General features: G+C 38.2%; 1 protein-coding gene and 1 pseudogene across 1 annotated transcript in view; one reads left to right on the top strand and one right to left on the bottom strand.

Annotated features, from left to right (window-relative positions):
* The window catches only part of SLC48A1 (solute carrier family 48 member 1), a 1155028-nt gene that overhangs the window by 902082 nt on the left and 235860 nt on the right, over positions 1 to 17086 (bottom strand). The window lies entirely within an intron of this gene.
* Positions 9433 to 14690, top strand: LOC126931583 (short transient receptor potential channel 6-like; annotated as a pseudogene).

Raw genomic sequence — 17086 nt, 5'->3', positions numbered from 1 at the left:
TTTGGCTACTTTTTTAATTTAGAGAAACATGGAAGTGTATTGATTTATCTAGTTTGTGGTTAACTTCTGAAAAAGTTAGCTAATGGTTGACTTAGTCATTTTGGGGTACTATAACAAAATATCCTAGACTAGGTGGCTTATAAACAACAGAAGTTTATTTCCAGTCTTGAAGGCTGGGAAGTCCAAGATCAAGACACTGGCAGATTCATTGTTTGGCAAGAGTCCACTTCCAAGGCATCTTTTTACTGTGTTCTCACATGGCAAATGGGCAAGCAATCTCTCTGGTGCCTCTTTGATAAGGTCACTAATCCCATTCATGAGGGCTCCACTTTCATGAACTAAATACTTTCTAAATGCCTACCTCCTTGTACAATTACCTTGGGGGCTAAGTTATCAACATATGAACTTTGGGGAGACACAAACACTGAGACCCTAGCATTCTCATTTTTCCCCTTGTCCCCCTGCACCAAATACATGACCTTCTCATATGCAAAATACATTCATTCCATCCCCAGAGCCTCAAAAGTCCTAACTCATTCCAGCATCAACTCAAAAGTCAAAAGTGCAAAGTCTCATCACACACCGGGGCCTATCATGGGGAGGGGGGAGGGGGGAGGGATTGCATTGGGAGTTATACCTGATGTAAATGACGAGTTGATGGGTGCTGATGAGTTGATGGGTGCAGCACAGCAACATGGCACAAGTATACTTATGTAACAAACCTGCACGTTATGCACATGTACCCTAGAACTTAAAGTATAATAATAATTAAAAAAAAAAGTGCAAAGTCTCATTTAAATAGTATCTAAATCAGATATGGGTGAGACAGCCTCAGGGTATGATTGATCCTGAGGCAGAATTTTCTTCAGCCATGAACCTGTGAAATCAAATGAAACATGTTATGTACTTCCAAAATACAATAGTAGGACAAGCACAGGACAGACATTCCCCTTGCAAAAGTGAGAAATAGGGCAGATAGGGAAGAAGGAAGGAGTGATAAGTCTTGAGCAAATTCCAAACCTTAAGGCTCAAGAATAATCTTCTTGGACTCACGCTCTTTCTTCCAGGTACATTGAAGCTGTGATTCCACCTTCTGGGTGCACTCCAGCTGCAGCCCTGCCCCAAGGGTTTGGGCAGCCCCACCCCTGCAGCAGCTCTGTGTCTGGGCCCCTGCCCCCATGCAGTTCTCAGTGGTGGCTTCACCTCCTCAGCAGCTGTGTGTCTTGGGTCACATGCCTGAGGCTCTCTGGTGCTGGAATCACTTCCCATTGGTTTTACCAGTCTGGGGTTGCAGGGGCAGCCCTGCACCCATGGCTCCACTGGGCATTGCCCCAACAGAGGGTCTCTGTAGTGACTCTGGGCTCTTATACTCTTGGCTTGTAATGGGAGGAGCAGCCTGAGGATTTCTGAATTGCCTACAGGATCATTCTTCTATTAATTGAACAACAGGTCCTGGCTTCTGTTTAGATAACTGAATAATCTTCTTGTTCATTTGGCTACACTCTTTATGTTTTCTTTGGAATAAGCTCTTTTATTCTTTTCAGTATGAATAGTCTGGTAATGTTCCAGATCTTTAAGTTCTACTTTTCTTTTAACAATTTTATCTTTACATCCTTTTTCTTTTCTCACATTTACCACAAACAGTCAAGAGAATACAAGGCACACCCTCAACACTTTGCTTAGACTTTTCCTCATCCAAATATTGTTTCATCATTCACAAGTTTTACTTTTCATAAAACACTAGGACATGAACACAATTCAGCCAAGTCCTTTGCCTCTTTAGAGCAAAGATGACCTTTCCTCCATTGTCCAATAACGTGTTCCTCATTTCCATCTGAGGCCTCCTCAGAAAGGCCTTTGCCATCCATACTTGTACCAAATTCTGTTCAGGATTATTTAGGTATTCTCTAAAATGATTAAGGCCTTCTCTACAACTGTCCTCTTTTTTTTCAGAATTACCTTTAACTGTTTGTGGCAATGTAGGCTTTTTCTAGCATGGGTGGCAATAACAAAATGCTTCAGACTGGGTGGCTTATAAACAACAGAAATTTATTTCTCACAGTTATGATGGCTGGGAGGTCCTATTCTAGATTAAGGTGTCAGCATATGTGGTGTCTGAAGAGGGTCTGCTCCTTAGATAGTCATCCTTTCACTGTGTCCTACAGGGCAGAAGGGTGAGTGATCTCTTGGGAGCCTCTATTATAAGGGCACTAAGCACATTCATGAATGCTTTTATCTCATGAACAAAGGCCCTACTTCCTGATACCATCACCTTGGGAGTGATTATTTCAACATATACATTTTGTGGGGACACAGACATTCAGATCACAGCAGTCAGTGATAAAAGAAATGAGATTGCAGCCCCCACTGTCTTTCTCACATCAAGCCCTGAATCATCCGTGTGTGTTTATGTGTTTGTGTGTGTGTATTTGCTTACTAGCCCTGGAGAAGAAAAGATTCCAAAGGATGTCATAATGCCAAAACATCTAGATGAAAAAGTCCATTACTTGTGCAGATGTTTCAGACACATAATGCTGAATATCCCAATCTATGGAAACATTCAGTGATGATTCTTTTTTCATTTTGTTCTTGAGGTTTTGGCAGAGTACAGTTGCAGCCTGAGTTGCTGAGTTTAAGAGCCAAAAATCACGTTTTCTATCTAAGGTTATCAGGTTGATACTCTAGAAAGGGTTTCTTCGTAACCTAAAGATGTATACTTTCTTCTCTTAGAGTACTCATGTAACACAAATAATTTTTCTCGCTTCTATTACTTATTTAATTCAACCAGAACAGATAAAAAAGATCAATAACACAAACAAATCCTCAGAAATTGCTACAAAAATAAACAAACATGTATTATTACAAACAAATGGTGTAAGTTGGGACAAAATTTTAAAATAGATATAAATGGTCCTAAGAATTTTTTTAAGGAAATTGTGAATTAAGTTTTCTCATATAAACATATTAAGAATTAATAACACAACCTCTTTCAACTATGATCTATTTCAAGAACGCTGTGAGTTGGCTGCAACTATCCAGGTCCTCAAATATCTGACACCCTGATTCCACAGTCGGCTCTTGTACCAGAGGAATGTGACACCAGAGTTCTATTTGGAACTTTGCATTTCACTGATCCTATTCAGCCTCATATCCATGTCATGCTGGGTCACTGCCCAGACTGCTTGTCCTTGTGGTCATCTGTCTTCTTCTTTATTCCCCAAACTGTTCTTAGTTTTCTGTCCTCTGACTCATCCTCCCAACAGTCTTCTCCTATCTGAATCCTTAATTATTTGTGGGGAGGCAAGGCAAAGAACAAAAGTTCTTATACCTTTTCATTTTTTATTTTTTGTGGGTACATAGCAGGTGTATGTATTTATGGGATATATGGGATATTTTGATACAAACAGACAAGGTGTAACAATCACATCAGGATAAATGGGGTCTCTATCACCTCAAGCATTTATCCTTTGTGCTACAATCAATCCAATTATACCTTTAGCTAATTTTAAATGTACAACTAAATTATTATTGACTATTAGTGACCCTGTTGTGCTATGAAATACTAGATCATATTCACTCTATCTATTTTTTGTACCCATTAACCATCCTCATTTCTTATCTCCCCATTACCCCATCAAGCTGTGGTAACCATCATTCGACTCTCTACCTCCATGAGTTCAATTGTTTTAATTTTTAGCTCCCACAAATAAGTGAGAACATGTGAAGTTTGTCTTTCTGTGCCTGGCTTGTTTCACTTAACATAAAGACATCCAGCTTCATCCATGTTGTTGCAAATGACAGATCTCATTCTTTTTTGACTGAATAGTACTCCATTGTGTATATGCACCATGTTTTCTTTATTCATCTGTTGATGGACACTTAGGGCTTTCAAATCTTGGCTATTGTGAATAGAGCTGCAATAAACATGGGAGTGCAGATATCTCTTCGATATTGCTTTGATTTGCTTGCTTTTGGGTATATAGCTAGCTGTGGGATGGCTGGATCATATGGTAGTTCTATTCTTGTTTTTTGAAGAACCTTTAAAATGTTCTCCTCAGTGGTTGTACTAATTTACATTCCTATCAACAGTGTACAAGGGTACACTGTTTCTTCACATCCTTGCTGGCATTTCCTATTGCCTGCCTTTTGGATAATAAACCTTTTTAACTGGGGAGAGATGATATTTCAATGTAGTTTTGATCTGCATTTCTCTGATGATCAATGATATCGAGTATCTTTCCATGTACCTGTTTGCCATTTGTATGTCTTCTTTTGAAAAATGTCTATTCAGATTTTCAGCCCACTTTAAATTGAATTATTAGATTTTTTTCCCCTAAAGAGTTGTTTGAGCTCCTTACATATTCTGGTTATTAATCGCTTGTCAGACAGATAGTTTGCAAATATTTTCACCCATTCTGTGATTGTCTCTTCACTTGATTGATTGTTTCCTTTGCTGTGCAGAAGCTTTTTAACTTCATGTGATCCCATTAGTCCATTTTTACTTTGGTTGCCTGTGCTTGTAGGGTATCACTGAAAAAATCTTTGCCCTGACCAATGTCCTGGGGAGTTTCCCCTAAGTTTTCTTGCAGTAGTTTCATAGTTTGAGGTCTTAGATTTAATTAAGTCTTTCATCCATTTTGGCTTGATTTTTGTGTATGGTAGGAGACAGTGGTCTAGTTTCATTCTTCTACATATGGATATTCAGTTTTCCCAGCACCGTTTATTAATGAGACTGTCCTTGATCCAAAGAATGTTTTTGGCAACTTTGTCAAAAAAATAGTTCATTGTATATGCATGGATTTGTTTTTGAGTTCTCTATTCTGTTCCATTCATCTATGTGTCTGTTTTTATGCTAGTACCATGCCGTTTTGGTTACTGTAGCTCTTTAGTATAACTTGAAGTCAGGTAATGATTCCTCCAAAACAAAGACTGTTGTTCTTTTTGCTCATAACATTGACTATTCTGGGTCTTTCAACATTTCATATAAATTTTAGGATTGTTTTTTTCTGTTTCTGTGAAGAATGTCATTGGTGTTTTGATAGGGATTGCATTGAATCCATGGATTGCTTTGAGTAGAATAGACATTTTAACAATATTGATTTTTCCAATTCATGAACATGGAATATCTTTCAATTTTTTTATGTCTTCTTCAATTTCTTTCATCAATATTTTAATTTTCATTGTAAACATCTTTCACTTTTTGGGTTAAGTTACTTCCTGGGTATTTAATTTTATTTGTAGCTATTTTAGATGGGATTACTTTCTTGATTCCTTTTTCAGATTGTTTGCTGTTGGCATATAAAAGTATTACTGATTTTTGTATTTTAATTTTGTATCCTGCAACTTTATAGAATTTATCAGTTCTAATAGTTTTTTGGTGGAGTCTTTAGGTTTTTCCAAATATAAGATCATATTATCTGCAAACAGGGATAATTTGACTTCTTTATTTCCAATTTGGATGTCTTTTATTTCTTTCTCTTGTCCAATGGCTCTAGCTAGCACTTTCAGCACTATGTTGAATAACAGTGATGACAAGTAGGCATCCTTGTCATGTTGCAGATCTTAGAGGAAAGGCTTTTAGTTTTTCCTCCTTATGATACTAGCTGTGGATCTGTCATATATGGCTTTTATCATGTTGAGGTATGTTCCTTCTATCCCCAGTTTTTTGAGGGTTTTATCATGAAGTGATGTTGAATTTTATCAAATACTGTTTCAGCATCAGTTAAAAGGATCATATTCTTTCATTCTTCATTCTGTTGTTATGATGTATCACATTGATTAACTAGCATACATTGAACCATCCATGCATCCCTGGCATAAATCTCAGTTGGCCATGATGAATGATCTTTTTAGTGTGTTGTTGAATTCAGTTTGTTAGTATTTTGTTGAAGAATTTTGCATCAATGTTTACCAGAGATATGGGCCTGTAGTGTTCTTTGTTTCATATATTTTTGTCTGGTTTCAGTATGAAGTTAATACTGGCCTCATAGGATGAGTTTGGAAGTATTCCCTTCACTTCTATTTTTCAGAATAGTTTGAGTAGGATTGATATTACTTCTTATTTAAATGTTTGGTAATATTCAGCAGTGAAGCCATCCTGGACTTTTTCTTTGCTGGGAAACTTTTTGTTAAGGCTTTGATGTTGTTACTTGTTATTGGTCCATTCAGGTTTTGGATTTCTTCATGGTTCAATCTTGGTAGGCTGTATGTGCCTAAGAGTTTATCCATTTCTTCTAAGTTTTCCAATTTATTGGTATATAGTTGCTCTTAGGAGCCTCTAATGAGCTTTCAAATTTCTGTGATATCTAATGGTAATGTCTCCCTTTTTATGTCTGATTTTTAAAAATTTTGGTCTTCTCTCTTTTTTTCTCAGTCTGGCTAGAGGTTTGCCAAATTTATTTACCTTTTCAAAAAACCGTCTTTTCACTCCACTGATCTTTTGTATTGTTTTCTTTAATTTCATATTATTTTTGCCTTGACCTTTATTATTTCTTTTCCTCTACTAACTTTGGGTTTGGTTTACTCTTGCTTTTCTATTTCTTTAAGAAGCGTCGTTAAGTTGTTTATTTGAAGTTTTTCTTCTTTTTTGATGTTGGTACTTATAGCTGTACACTCTCCTCTTAGTATTGCTTTCATTATATCCTATTCCATAGGTTTTGGTACTTTGTGTTTCCATTATCATTTGTTTCAAGAAAATTTTCAATTTCCTTCTTAATCTTTTCAGTGACTCACTGGTCACTCAGGAATATATTGTTTATTTTCCATGTGTTTGTATAGTTTCCAAGATTATTCTTATTAATTTGTAGTTTTATTCCGTTAGGGTCAGAGAAAATATTTGATATTATTTCAATTTTAAAGAATGTTTAAATATTTGTTTTCTGGCCTCACATATGGTCTATCCTTGAGAATGATCCATGTGTTGAGGAGAAGAATGTGTATTCTGCAGCCACTGGATAAAATGTTCTATAATATCTATTAGGATCATTTGGTCTATAATGCAGATTAAACCTGATGTTTCTTTGTTCATTTTCTGTCTGAATGATTTGCTCAATGCTGAAAGTAGGGTGTTGAAGTCTTCAGTTATTAATTTATTGGGGTCTCTCTCTCTCTTTAGCTCTAATAACATTTGTTTTATATATCTGAGTGCTCCGGTGTCGGGTGCATAAATGTTTATAATTGTTATATCCTCTTGCTGAATTAATCCCTTTATCGTTATGTAATGGTCTTCTTTGTCTCTTTTTAGAGATTTTGTCTTAAACTCTATTTTTCTAATATAAGTATAGCTATTCCTGTTCTTTTTTGGTTTCCACTGGCATGGAGCATCTTTTTCCATCCCTTTATTTTCAGTCTTGTGTGTTTTACAGGTTACATGTGTTTATTGTTGGTAACAGATCACTGGGTCTTGTTTTCTAAATTTATTTAGCCACTCCATGTTGTTTGATTGGAGAGTTTAGTCCATTTACATTTAATGTATTATTGATAAGTAAGGACTTCTGGCCATTTTGTTATTTGTTTTCTGGTTGTCTTATGGTTTTCTCTTTCCTCTTTCCTTCCTTCCTGCCTTCCTTTTGGTGAAGGTGATTTTTCTCTGGTGGTATGTTTTAATTTCTTGCTTTTTATTTTTCGTGTATCTGTTGTATGAGCTTAGATTTGAGGTTACCATGAGGCTTGGGAATAATATCTGTAACTCTTTATTTTAAACAGATGACAACTTCACACTGATTGCATAAACAAAGTAACAAATAAGCAAGAAGAAAACTAATACAATTCTAAACTTTAATTTCATCTTTCTGCTTTTTACCTTTTTGTTGTTTCTATTTGTATCTTATTCTATTTATATCTCTATTTCTTGAATTTGTTGTAGTTATTATTTTAGTTGGTTCATTTTTTTTCACCTTTCTACTTAAGATATGAGTAGTATACCCACCACAATTACAGTGTTATAATATTTTATGTTTTTCTGTATACTACTACTAGTGAGTTTTGTACCTTCAGATGATTTCTTGTTGCTCGTTAACATCTTTTTCATTCAGATTAAATAAATCTCTTTAGCATTTCTTATAGTACAGGTCTTGTGTTGATGAAATCCCTCAGCTTTTGTTTGTCTGGAGGTCTTTATCTCTCCTGATGTTTAAAGACTACTTTCACTGGATATAATATTCTAGGATAAAAGTGTTTTTCCTTCAGCACTTTAAGTATGTCATGCCACTCTCTCCTGACCTGAAAGGTTTCCACCGAAAAGTCTACTGCCAGGTGTTTTGGAGCTCTGTTGTATGTTATTTGTTTCTCTTCTCGTCCTGCTTTTAGGATCTTTTCTTTATCCTTGATCTTTAAGAGTTTGATTATTAAATGCCTTGAGATAGTCTTTTCTTGAGGTTAAATCTTCTTGGCATTCTATAACCTTCTCATACTTGGATATTGACATCTTTCTCTAGTTCGGGGAAGTTGTTATTTGAATAAACTTTCTACCTCTATCTCTCTCTTTACTTTGTATTTAAGGCTAATAACTCTTAGATTTTCACTTTTGAGGCTACTTTCTAGATCTTGTAGTTGTGCTGCATTCTTTATTCTTTTTTCTTTTGTTTCCTCTGTGTATTTTTGAATAGCCTATCTTCGAACTCACTAACTCTTTCTTCTGCTTGATCAATTCTGCTAGAGACTCTGATGCATTCTTCAGTATGTCAATTGCATTTTTAACTCCAGAATTCCTGCTTGATTATTTTAAATAATTTAATATCTTTATTACATTTGTCTTACAGGATTCTGAATTCCTTCTCCATGTTATCTTGAATTTCTTTGAGCTTCCTCAAAACAGATATTTCAAATTCTATCTAAAAGGTCACATATCTGTTTCTTCGGAACTGGCCCCTGGTGGCTTATTTAATTCATTTGGTGAGGTCATGTTTTCTTGTATGTTCTTGATGTTTTGAATGTTTGTCAGTGTCTGGGCATTGAAGAGTTAGGTATTTATTGCAGTCTTCTCAGTCTGGGCTTGTTTGTACTCATACCTCTTGGGAAAGCTTTTCAGATATTCAAAGGGATTTGGGTATTGTGATCTAAGTTATTGGTCACTGCAGCCATATCTGCATTAGGGGTCACCCCAAGCCCAGTAATGCTGTGGTTCTTGCAGACTCATAGAAGTACCAGCTTTGTGGTCTTGGATAAGATCTAGAAGAATTTTGTAAATTACAAGACAGAGACTCTTGTTCTTTTTCCTTACCTCTCTCACACAAAGAAAGCCTTTCTTTCTGTGCTGGGCTGCATAGAGCTGGGGGATGTGTGACACAAGCACCGCTGTAGCCACTACCAGTGGGACTGCACTGAGTTAGACCTGAAGCCAATACAGAACTGGGTCTCATCCAAGGTACTGTGAAACTACTACCTTGCTACCACCTATGTTCATTTAAGGCCCTAGGGCGCTACACTTAGCAGATGGTGGAGCAGCCAGAATTGTGTTCTTCTTTTTGGAGTGACAGCAAGTTCCCTCGAGTCTTAGGTGGGTTCAGAGATGCCATCTTGGAGCCAGCCTGGAGCTGGAAACTTTAGAAATCTACCTGGCGCTCTATTATTACTGCAGCTAAACTGGCACTGAAACTACAAGACAAAGTCCTTTCCACTCTGTCCTACCCTTACCCCAGGCAGAGGGATGTTTCCCTGTGTGCACCGCCACCTCAGGCCCACAGGGAGTACTTCCAGGGTACTGCCAATGTTCACTTAAGGCCCAAGGGCTATTCTGTCATATTGTGGTGAATGCTGCCAGGCCTGTGACTCATCCTTCAGGGAAGTGGACCCTCCTTTGGCACAGAATATGTCCAGAAATTCCATAAAAGAGCCAAGGCCTGGAACTGGGGACCCCAAGAGCCCACTTGGTGCTCTTCCCCACTATGGCTGAGTTCATACTTTTCTCAAGCAGAAGGAGTCTCTCCTTGTAGTCACCAGAACTGTGAATGTGCTAGGTCATACCTGAAACCAGCATGTCTCAGAGTCTCACCCAAGGTCCACAGCATGTACTACCTGGTTACCACTGCTGATCATTCAGAGCTGAAGGGCTTTTTAGTCAGCAGGCAATGAATCCTGGCAGGACTGGTTTCTTCTTCAAGATGGTGAACTCCCTCCCAGCGCAGGATATGCCTAGAAATGTCATCCGGGAGCTTGGCCCCCTAGTGGGGCACTCTTGACTCTAACTGGTGTCTTTTCCTACCATGGCTGAGCTGGTATCAAAGTTTCAAAACAAAGTCCTCTTTACTCTTATCCCTCCTCTCCTCAAGCATAAAGAAGGGGTTTCTTTAAGAGCTGTAAGCTGTGCTGCCTGGGGTTGGGGGAGCAATGATGCAAGCACTCCCTTAGCCACCCTGGCCTGTGTCTCACTAGGTTGAGTGCCCTCCAATTCCAATGGCTCCAAACCTAGCACAGCACTAGGACTAGTGGCCTAGACACCTTTCAACTTTATATAGAACCCCAGAGCACAGTAGCCCATGGTGGGGAGGCCTGTCAAAACTCAAGTCCCAACCCCTGGGATGGATGATTCCCCTCTGGCTATGGCTGGTCTAAATACTCCCTCTCTGGACATTGGCTGAGTCCTGCCTGGTGTTGGCATCACTGATTTCTAATGCAAAGCCCCACAGTCACTGCACTCTCTATCCCCCAAATGCACAGATTCTCTTCTCCGTGCTGTAAGACTGCTGCAGGGGGAGAGCGGAGGGGTAATTTAGGCAATTTAAGACTGTCTTTTCTACTCTATTTAGTGTCTCTCTCAGTGATAGGAAGTTTAAAACCAGGTACTGTGATTGCTCACCTGATTTTTTCTTCTTATGAAGGTTCTTTTTCTGTGTATGGATAGTTGTCAAATATGGTGTTTCTACTGCGAGGATGACCTTTGGAGACTTCTATTGGCCATCCTGCTCTGCCCTCAGTCTTACTTTTGAAAGAGCTAAGGTTGTCAATTTTGTTACCATCCATGTTTATTTTTTACATACATTTTAGTGTTGCTGTGATGAAACAGACAACCAAGTATTGTTTCTAAGACACCTATGATTCTATCTTAACCAACTGTCCAAATTTCCTCTGACATTTAAAAAATTTTTAACTTTCTAAAAATGGGATCCTAAATATAGGGAAAAAAGCCCACAAAACATTCAGGCCATCTTTTATACCTAAAACTATCTTTGAGATTCCCCAGATAGCCCCTGGAAAATTACAAATATTGTTTCTTTTACTTTATAAAAAGAGAGATGCTGGAAATTAACTAGATTTGTTTGATGAGTTGCATGGGAAAAGTTGTCAAATCAAAAGAGTCATTTAGCCATCTCTGTGCTAACATTGTATAGGTAAAATTGTATTAATATGAATTTATCAGAAATTGTATGTTTTATGGTGAACCCCTGGTATTTGTCAATATTTTCACTGTCCACAATATATTTTAACCCTCAGGAATAACACTGATAAAAACTCTAAGAAATAATTGTGTCAGGTTTTCCTATGCTTATGAATCCTGTCAGTGCTTTGCCTGTCTAATGAGCTGATGATTTCTGGCAACTACTGCATTATCAGTAATATATTAGTAATTATTTTAAATTTTACTTGGGTGAAGCCTTGCTCTTTTAATTTTAATGTAGTATTTCTAGCCTAGTAGTTCTCAATTGGGGATGCACATAAGACTTACTTATAAAGTGTTACAGCAGTATAGCTCTCTATACCCTACTCCAGACTTACTGAATCTTTTCACTTGTTATTCTTGGTATATTATAAGTCAGGATAATTGTATACTATATCTCAAGATTTTTTCTCTATAAAAATTGTTTACCCATTTGTGTAAATCAGATGTAACATTAATTGACAATAGACTTAATTGTTGCCAGGCACAGAAAGACAAATATTGCATGTTCTCACTCATACGTGATAGCTAAAAAGGTTGATCTCGTGGATGCAGAGAGTAGAATGATGGTTACCGGAGACTGGGAAGAGTAATTGGGTGTAGGAGGGGAGAGGTTGGTTAGTGGGTACAAAAATACAGACAGAAGGAATAAGATCTCATGTTTGGTAGCAGAATAGGACAATGTAGTTAACAATAATATATTGGGAATTTCAAAATAACTAGAAGCATGGAATTATAATGTTTCTAACACTAAGAAATGATAAGTGTTTAAAGTGATAGCTATCCCAATTACCCTGATTTGACCCCTACACATTGTATGCTTGTATCAAAATATTACATGTATCCCATAAATACTACAACTATTTATTGTATATCCATAAAAATTAAAAAATAGACAACTATTATCCCCAAAATATTTTATCAAAAACAATTTAATGGCATTGTGGAAGTAAGACCTATCCTCTTCACATGTCCCACCTCACTCAAGGGGAGGTGATTATAAAGGGTAAGTGTACCACTGAACAGGAATCTTGGCAGCCATCTTACTTCCCAATCCATCCCCATCAATACTTAAATCAGTGGAAATGTTTTTTTAAAATCTTTAATTCATAGGTCAGTTGCCAGTTTCAATTTTTTTAAAGATTTATTTCTTTTTGTAACTTCCCATAATTTGAGGTCGGAAGAGACATAAAAGTGATGTCAGGCTTGCCTCCTTTGTAACTTACACTCTGGTAGTTGTCCTCTCTGCTTCTTCCTGACTCTACTACTCCTTCTCAGCCTTATTCACTAGTTCTTTGAAAATCCCTTAATATTAATATTCTCTGGGGTTCCATCCTCATCTCTCTGTTGGGAAAAGCTGAGTGTTGGGAGAAGCTGAGGCAGGGCTTGCAAGTCTGACATAATGTAAAAGAGTCTTGGAACATGTCTGGAGTACAGGGTCTAAAACCCCTCATGGTCTTTGGAACACCAAGCTCTGTGCTAAAGGGTGGAAGGCTACCCTGACACACCATAGTCTAAGCCCAGGACATAAAACCCCTCGTGGCTTGAATAGAATCCAGGGCTCATGGCTCTGGAATGTATCTAGACTTCCTGGCTCCTTGCTCCTTGCTCTCCCAGGATCAATTGTATCTTGAGTTAAAAGAACCTGCTCTCTGTTATCTCAAGTAGCAGAACATGTTCCATACGCCTCAAAGGAAATCCTAAACCGTCACAGCTGTAGATGGTGTGCTTGCCCTTTTGACTCCCACATTCTCAACCCCTGTTTCTTTGCTTGATCACCAATAAATAGTCTGGGCTTCCAGAGCTTGGGGCCTTCACAGCCTCCATACTTAGCATTGGCCCCTGGACCAACTTTCTCTCTCAAACTGTCTTTTCTCATTCCTTTGACTCTGCCAGACTTCGTCGCCCCTACAACCTGGTGTTGGGTCCGATCACCCCAACATTCCTGGCTGCCCAATGTGGGATGACAAACACCCTGGTGAAGGAATGCTAGAACGTGTAAAAGTGGAGGATGCATTGTCAAAGGACACCTGAAGACGACTGAAAGAAGCTTGGTGGGAAAGCTGAGTGCTCGGAAGAACCAGGATAACAATGGGACAAAGTGAAAGCAAACATTCTGCTTACTTGAATTTCTTAAGGCATTTATTATGAAGAGGGTGAGGCATGGGGTAAGACTCAGTGGAATCTGAGGCTTGTTTATTCAGAGGGCCCCTTTTAGAGAAAAAGAAGGCAAAGTGAGGACTTAGAAGGAGCCTGGGCAAGTAAAGTCATCTTGAAGCTTCAGTTCCATGGTTAACCTGCCTCTGCTAGAGAAAAACAGATTTAATGAGCACAGAGGCATGATATGGGCTGAATGTAAAGACATTTGGACTCAAGGCCCCAAGGAATATTTGTTTGAGTTGTGGAATATGCTTGATTTTGGTATGTTAGCAATTTTCTCAGTATCATTCATTGCAAGATTCAGGGCATTCTGGCATGCTTCCAAAGCCCATAAGATACTTTGAAGTACTTGACAAAAGTAACATTGGGAGATAATGTGAAATACTACGATTTGGCCAGGAAGGAGTGGGACCCCTCTGATCCTCAGATGGTGTCTGAAGGTCTTTGTGCAGTTGCTGTGGTTTTGATTTTCTCTGGGATAGCTTATATTTTCCAGCCAATGAAAGCTTTGGACCTCCGCAGATGTCACTTGGAGGAGCAGTCAAAGACATCTTCAGGTTCATGGTCATATTCATTATGGTGTTTGTGGCCTTTGTGATTGGAATGTTCAACCTGTACTCCTACTACATTGGTGCAAAACAAAATGAAGCCTTCATAACAGTTCAAGAGAGTTTTAAGACACTATTCTGGGCTATATTTGGACTTTCTGAAGTGAAATCAGTGGTCATAAACTATAACCACAAATGCATTGAAAACATTGGTTATGTTCTTTATGGAGTCTATAATGTCACAGTGGTCATTGTTTTGCTAAATATGTTAATTGCCATTATCAACAATTCATTCCAGGAAATTGAGGATGACACTGATGTGGAGTGGAAATTTTCAAGGGTCAAACTCTGGTTTTCGTACTTTGGGGACGGGAGAGGACTTCCTGTTCCCTTCAATCTGGTGCTGGGTCCGTGGTCCCTGCTTTGTATCTTGCTGAAGCTTAAAGGGTGGATTTTTTAGCTCTACCCAGAGTCATAAAAAATGTTTCCAAGAAGATGTAGAGATAAATAGAGATAGAGATAAATAGAGATGGAGATAATTAGAGAGATATAAGTAAGTAGACAGATATAAGTAAGTAGAGCTAAGTAAGAAGAGGTACAAAAGTAGAGACTAGCAAAGACTAGCAGAGATTTGCAGGGACAGACGGGAACATTTTGAATTATGGAAATTAGCTATAGCTCAAAGTTCAATCAAACTCTGAGAAGACAAATACAAAAGGAATAGAGGGGAAGGAGGTAAGGATAAAAATGCTCTTTCTTTTCTCTCCAACGGGAACTTTTGGATTCAAAGTTGTGCTAGCAATAGGAAATGTTACTCTTGATATAAATACATGCTTTATTATGTGCCCCAAATGTCACTTGTTTACCTGCAATAATTCAACCTTTGATAAAAATCAAATTATCTTGATAATTAAAGCCAGGGAAGCAGTTTGGATCACTGTGTCTCTAAATAGACCATGGGAGACATCACCATCTATTTATATTGTAACTGAGATCCTTAAAAAACTACTATCCTATCCAAAAGATTTATAGTTGAAGGCTATTGGAGGCTCTACATTTGTGAATTTTGTTCTGATGGTTGTGTGCTTGTGCTGTCTCCTTTTAGTCTGCAGATGCAGAAGCCACCTCTGAAGAGGAAGCCGCTTCTGAAGAGAAAGCCGCCATCAAGAACAAGCAATGATAGCTGTGGTGGTTTTATGAAAAAGAAAAGGGGGACATGTTGGGAAAAGCTGAGTGTTGGGAGAGAAGCTCAGGCAGGCCTTGCATGTCTGACATAATGTAAGAGTCTTGGAACATGTCCAGGACCCAGGGTCTAAAACCCCTCGTGGTCTTTGGAACACCAAGTTCTGTGCTAAAGGGTGGAAGGCTACCCTGACACACCATAATCTAAGCTCAGGGCATAAAACCCCTCGTGGCTTGAATAGAATCCAGGGCTCGTGGCTCTGGAATGTGTCTAGACTTGCTGTCTCCTTGCTCCTTGCTCTCCCAGGATGGATTGTATTTTGAGTTAAAAGAACCTGCTCTCCATTATCGCAAGTAGCAGAACATGTTCCATACGCCTCAAAGGAAATCCTAAACCGTCACAGCTGTAGATGGTGTGCTTGCCCTTTTGACTCCCACATTCTCACCCGCTGTTTCTTTGTTTGATCACCAATAAATAGTCTGGGCTTCCAGAGCTTGGGGCCTTTGCAGCCTCCATACTTAGCATTGGCCCCTGGACCCACTTTCTCTCTCAAACTGTCTTTTCTCATTCCTTTGACTCTGCCAGACTTCATTGACCCCACGACCTGGTGTTGGGTCTGATCACCCAACATCTGTCTTCTCTTCTCCTTAGACTTACTTTAACTGGATTCTTTCATCTATTCTTGTGGCTTCAATACCTGTCTGCATGCTAATACCTTTCCAATTTATATCTCTAGGCCAGCTATCTCTCCTGTTTAAATTTTGCTATCTTCATTTTCTGTTATTGAAACCACATCAGTTGTTAAAATGTTATTCACCACGTTTACATATCTGAAATTCTAGTAATCTGCACCTTCTATGACACTGATAATCTTGATTTCTTCAAAAATCTATTTTATGCTACTATTGCTTTTATTAATAAAGCCAGTTTTAATCTATGCTAGCTCTGACAAATGGGATAATTATCATATGAAAGCTGCACTGCAAAATTAAGGAAATCCTCAAGATATTTACTCCTGAACCATTACAAGTGTGTTTAATACTTGTAATGGTGGTCAGGAAAGGCCTAATAGTTAGGATAGCTAAGTAAAACTTCTGTAGGACTTACTTTTTTTCCTGGGAGTCTTTGTATCATTCTCAATGTGGTAGGCAGTTGGTACCTATCATTAATCAAAAAGTGTGCAATAAAAGGTACATTATATTAATAGCAATATTACTATTATCAACATCAGCACAACAACAACAATGTATATTGCTAGAATATTAAGAAAACATATCTTCTATTTTGAAAGAGAAGACAATTTTTTTTTAAAGTAGGAACAAGTAAGAATAGAGATGAAGCAGAGAAATTAGTAAAACCATCAAACTGAGAACATTTGTTGGGTGCCAAAAAAGAAAGCGGCTGCAGGATTCCTACTCACTGCAACTTTTTGCTTCATTCTCTGTGGTTCACCAGCACCCATTCATCGCTCACCTGGAAATATGGATTGCAGTTTAGAAAGGTCTTTAGCAGGCAGCTAGAAAATGCAGTGCTTATAGAATTAGAACTTCCAAACTATTTGGAAATAATGAGGAAATTTAGGTGGTGAAGTGAGAAGAGGGAGTAAGAAAGAGACACAGGGAAACAAAGACAGAAATAAATAAATAAATAAATAAATAAGAGGGAGACACACTCAGAAAGAGGACTAGAGAAAACCTCTGCAGGCAAAACCTCTAACAGAGCCATACAAGATGGGAATCTGGTTCAGAATTATGGTGCTCTGGAATCACAAAACTATCAAACCAATAAGGCCTTGTCATAATGAGTCAGTATAAAATGAAT

Source organism: Macaca thibetana, chromosome 11, assembly GCF_024542745.1.
Source record: "Macaca thibetana thibetana isolate TM-01 chromosome 11, ASM2454274v1, whole genome shotgun sequence".
Classification (NCBI taxonomy): Eukaryota; Metazoa; Chordata; class Mammalia; order Primates; family Cercopithecidae; genus Macaca; species Macaca thibetana.
This window is presented reverse-complemented; position numbering and strand designations above follow the sequence as displayed.